The sequence below is a fragment of the Vigna umbellata genome, chromosome 7 (genome assembly GCF_029865625.1).
Source record: "Vigna umbellata cultivar VRB3 chromosome 7, Vumbellata_1.0, whole genome shotgun sequence".
Taxonomy (NCBI): Eukaryota; Viridiplantae; Streptophyta; class Magnoliopsida; order Fabales; family Fabaceae; genus Vigna; species Vigna umbellata.
In genome coordinates this window covers 11,989,134-11,994,675 of record NC_142171.1, presented here as the reverse complement: position 1 = coordinate 11,994,675, position 5,542 = coordinate 11,989,134, and the positions used below count along the sequence as shown (strand labels likewise).

Sequence of the window (5,542 nt, the reverse complement as noted above, 5' to 3'; positions counted from 1 at the left end):
ATGTTTAGTTCACCATAGACATGGTGAAACTAGATGAATATTGGAAAAGAATGAGATAGAAAAACCCTAAAAGTTGAAGATAGGAGCTTCTGCCTCCTAATTCGCCTCCAAGAGAGTGTTTCTACGCATCTTATGTCAAAAGATACCAAGCCTAGGATGTCCAAATCCTGAAATAGAGCACAAAAAAAGTCCAAGCCCACGAGATTGGCGCTTAGCACCCCAACTTAGGGCGCCCAGGCGTGACTGCGAAAGCATCTGCGCTCAGCGCCCTTGGAAGGGCGCCCAGGCGTGAGCTGCGATACTAACTGGCGCTCAGCAGCACAAAAAGGGCGCTCAGGCGCCAAGGCAAGACTTCAGCACTGAGGGCCTCCAAAAGGGCCCTCAGGCGCCACCTACGGTCCTTCTCTCTGATGATATTCCAGCTTTTCCTGAGTTTCAGCTCCTTGATACTTCAACTCTTCTTCCAAACCATCCTAGTTCTTGTTAAAACAAGGAAAACCAAGCGTAAAACCAATAATTCCACCTTCAACTCTCTTATTCTCATAACTAAAGCCAAAAGCATGATTTCAAGCTAGTTTCTAAGTCATAAAGTGTGTTTTTAATATCAAAATTAAGTATCAAATAACGGTATTTTCAATCGTTATCAGGTAGCAAGTGCAAAGGAGAAATGACAAAAAATTGAGCCTTATTGTGAGAAGAAGAACTCCTGTTGGAAGAGATAGTCACTGATGTCAGCATCGCGATGGTGACCTCCTAGTGGCGTGGTTGAACGAAGGTGGCCTGACCGGGGAAAAAAGGATTCACAACTGAAGTGTGTGGTTCTACCTAAAGATTTAGGGTTTGAGTGTAGTTTGTGTTTATAAATAAATAAATAAGTAAATATATATATATATATATATATATATATATATATATATATATATATATATAAAAGAAACTATTTTTATACCAATTATAATTAAAACTAGTATAGAAAGTTTTTTTATTACAAAAATGTCACCTTATTCACTCTGTATATTAGTTATAATTAGACTGGTATAAAAAATTCTTTTATTTATTACAAAAATGTTACTACATTTACTTTCTATATATATTATAACTACAACTTAAATAAAAAATGTTATGTTATTTATAATTATGTCTCTACGTCTCTTTTTATATCAGATAGATTATAACTAGTACAAATGGTCTATAACAAACTATGTGCAAAACAAACAAAAATAACTGCTTTATAACAATGGAGCCTATATCATTAAATATAGTGTGAATAACCCATTTGAAAATCTCCCACTTTCATCACGAAGTTTCAGTTATATAGCCTAGTAATTACAACTCTTCATATTCTAGAAAAACATATTATACCATAACTATTAGATCGCGCATTCTTTAATTTTGTCTTTTCACTTAATTACACATTATAAACATCAATAATGGTGAAAATTGTTCTGCCTAATTTATTTAAAATCAAGATTTAACTACCGTGAAGAATCTTATTTTCACCCTATTGCTATATCGTATCTTTATGTGGTGAGGGTGAAAAGGAAAAAAAAAGAATTCAAGAAAAAAGTGGAGAGTTTGTAAAGTGAGTGAAAATTAAATTTATTTTGTTAAAGTTGATTCTTCAAAATATATATATATATATATATATATATATATATATATATATAGAGGTAAAAGTTTGTACTTTTTCCTTACCTCAGGGCATCTCTCCCTCTTTGCCTTCTCTTTCTTCGATTCTCTTTCATGTTTCAATAATAAATTGTTCGTGGTAAACATGGCATAAGTGTAAAATATCCTACTCAAATTAGATGAGCAATTTTAAAGTAGTATCTTTTTTAGATTTGTTACTTATGTCGACCTTAGTATGCTTATTAAAAATTAAATATATGTATGATACAAATATATTAATATTAAAGTAATAATTTAAGAAAGTAATTGCACGCAATTTTAACCTCTAACATACAAAATTTTAAAAACATTATTATCAAATCTATTCGAGCAGAAAGATAAGATCATGGTGACGTTGTGATGCATATTATCAGAGAATAATGTCATACAACAACACTTAATATGAATAAAGATGTCATATTATTCGTGTGTGATGAGAATGTGTTGCTACTTTTTAAATTGTCATAACGGAGTGATGGAAAGTGAAGGAATAAATATTTTGTTGAGAAAAGAACGTTAAATTAGAGGAACTAAAATAGCATTAAAAGGAAATTAGGTGAAGGATGGTAGATAATTTTGAAATGCGTAAGAAGCAGTAAGTTAAAAAAAAAAGAAAAAAAAGAAAGAAAGAGGATGTTGGTTAGTTAGTAATTTGGGGTGTTTTGATGGGGGAAAAGGACAAGCATGGAAAAACGAAGACAAACGATGTTGTTCCGAAAAGAAAGAAAAAGGAGGCCCCTTGAGATGCCATGTAGAACAGTAACCCTCAGTCCAGAGAGAAAAGAAAAAGGGTTGGGTTGAGTTGGGAGAAGAAGGAAATGAGACGATAGAATGTTGTTTCTTTTAAGCTAAGCAATAAAGTGAGAGAGGGAGAGAGAAAGAGAGAGAGAGGGTGTCCCTTTCGAAAGGTGTGGTGGGATGATGTAAAGGAGTAGTCTTGGAAAGGGGGGGCATCGAGACAGTGGGTAGAAATGTGTGTGAAATGTAACCAACGGTTTGAGGATGTGACTGGGAAGTAAAAATGGTGAATATAAAATAAAAAAAGAAGGGTGAAAAGTGGAAGAAAGAGGGAGGAAGAGAGGGAGTTTTGGTGATTGAATGAGTTTTGGATGGGTTGGTGGGTGGTGGTGTCATGGTATGTGTAATGTAGTACAACAACACTGCTCATTACATTACATCTTAAACATTCATTCTCAAACATCTTATTCACTTCTCTTCTCTTCTCTACACTCTCTCATCATCTACTCTGGCATGGAACTCGAAATATTGAATGGCACGCTTCCACTCTCCACCTTTCACTAGCCAAACCCGCTATCCTCTGTTAAAGTCTGCAAGAGGGAGACACACAGGCCAACACCAAACAAAACTGTCTGACTCTGGATCCTCAAACGAATCATCATCATCATCAGACAAAGACGACAACCACGGCAGAGCAGCAACAACGGGGTTACTTTCAACAGCGGCAACGGAAACGGGCTTTTGCTGGTTCGGTGGAGCATGCAGGAACGACGTCGTGGAGGCAGGGGATGGTGAGAGGAGGTGGAGGAGGAGGAGGAGGGGAGATAGTGGAAGTTGAAGGGGGACACATTGTGCGGTCCACGGGGCGGAAGGATCGCCACAGCAAAGTGTGCACTGCCAAAGGGCCGCGCGACCGGCGGGTGAGGCTATCGGCCCACACCGCAATTCAATTCTACGACGTGCAGGATCGGTTGGGCTACGACCGGCCCAGTAAGGCCGTGGACTGGCTCATCAACAAAGCCAAGGACGCCATCGACCAACTCGCGCATCTCCCTCCCTGGAAACCCACCCTTCCGACAGCAAACCACCTAAACGACGACGAATCAGACAAAACAAACCCTAATAACCCGAACTCAACCACAAACACTAGCACAAACCCTGATGCTGAAATTCTGAACCAGTTCAACGAGAACCTTGAGAACGATGATGGTGGTGGAGGAGGAGGAGGAGGAGGAGGAGGTTCGAGTTATCTTCCCTTGGATAACGACGCTATAAGATCGTTCTTTCCCACAACGACGTCGTCGTTGATTCAGTTCCAAAGCTACCCACCGGATTTGCTTTCGAGGACGAGCAGCCAGGATTTGCGTCTCTCGCTTCAGTCCTTGCAGGACCCGATTATGCTCCACCATAACCAAAACGAGCACGTGCTTTTCGCTGGAGCCGGGTTTGATAATATGGGAGCGTGGAACAACAGTGGGAATGCTACTAATGATACTCATGGTGGTGGAGGTGGAGGAGGGTTCGTGGTTAACGCTCCCTCGCCTTTTCCGGGGCCGGCGACTGTTGCGCCGCCGGCGGTGGTTTTTGGCTATGGTAATGGGAATGGTCAAGGCCAGTATTTTTCTCAGAGGGGACCCCTTCAGTCCAGTAACACCCCGTCCGTTCGTGCGTGGATTGACGCGCCGTCGTTCGTGGCCGCCGCCGATCATTATCATCGGCATCACTACTTGTCACCGGCGGCTGCGGCGGCGTTGGTGTATCAGTCATCTCCTTCTTCGGCATTTGCGCCCGGGGGCTTCTCGGGATTCCGCGTGCCGGCACGAATTCAGGGTGAAGAGGAGCACGACGGCGTGTCCGATAAGCCGTCCTCTGCTTCCTCCGATTCTCGCCGCTGAACCGCCGATTGCGGACTTCGTTCCTTCAGTTGCTGACTCCGAAACCCTACTTGTGTGGTCTATTTCTGCAGCGAGGAAGCGAAGGATTCGGATTCGGAATGAATGGTTCGGTTCAGTGGAGTATGCTTGTGGAATGAAGAAAATCTGGGGTTGAATTTCCAGGTTTTTAAATTCTCCTGATTGTTATGATAAGTTTTTTATTATCATCATCATTATTATGTATGTCATGTTTCATCAGGGAGACTTTTAGGTTTCGGTATTGTTGTGTGTTGGATTGAATGTTTGATGTTTTGTTGCAATTTGTAGTGACCGTGTTTGTACTTGAATATCTAGTTTCTTAGTTTTGGTTTGAAAACGTGGACGCAGCTGTTACTACTGTTACTTATTCACTGCCTAGTTTGCTCCATTTTCCTTGTATTTCCAACTTAGTGCAGAGCCAGTCTCAGGATGAGGTTTTATCTCCATTGCAAAACAGGGCAAATTCCAAATAAGCCAACGTATGGATAATTACTAGTGTGTGCTAAAGCTTTGAGTCGGTTGTTACTGTCTTGTTTCGATAGAAGGAAAGAGACGGGTATTTTCTTATCGTTTGCAAAATGCCCGATTCGCCAATGGGTTGTCAAAGAGATGAAAGAGGTTGGTTCTCTTTGCTGTGATAGAAATGAGTGTGTTGTTACCTTTTTACTGCTTTCTTGTGCGACCGTCCATCCTTCTGTAGCTTCCTCATACTGACAAAAGAATTAAAGACGATTCATTCTACTGATTTATTATATCAATGATCTATCTCTTTCGTGCTTGAATTTTGGGAGCATTTGGCTGATAAGTCGTTGTCTATGAACAGTAGAAACTGTTTTACAAAAGAAAGGAGTTGCGTGTGAGTTGATTCCCAGCTTGTTAAAAGGGCAATTTTCCTAAATTCAGTATGGTTTTTTGCTTTTCCTTTCCCATGTCTTATTTTTGTTCCTCTTTCGCCAGTTTAACAATATGATAATTCGTGATAGTGACACAAGGGTTGATTGTGTGGTGTAAAAAAGAAGGGAAACAACTCAATTCATCTTGATATCGGCTTACCCACTTACTCAGTTAATGCTCAAGTATTCTCCAAAAGGAAGCTCCAGCTTCTGGTACAGTGGTTTAGTTTTTGCCATTGGATTTGGAATATGATCTACCCTATTGGAACCAAAATATCGTTTTCATTTTTTTATCAACTTCTCAGCCTTGATGCAGTGAGGTGAGATTAA

The 5,542-nt window shown here is 40.3% G+C and overlaps 1 pseudogene; it reads left to right on the top strand.

Moving 5' to 3' along the window:
- The first annotated feature begins 2,416 nt into the window (after nt 1–2,416).
- LOC124829805 (transcription factor TCP4 pseudogene) lies at nt 2,417–4,656 on the top strand (annotated as a pseudogene).
- The last annotated feature ends 886 nt before the right edge of the window (nt 4,657–5,542 follow it).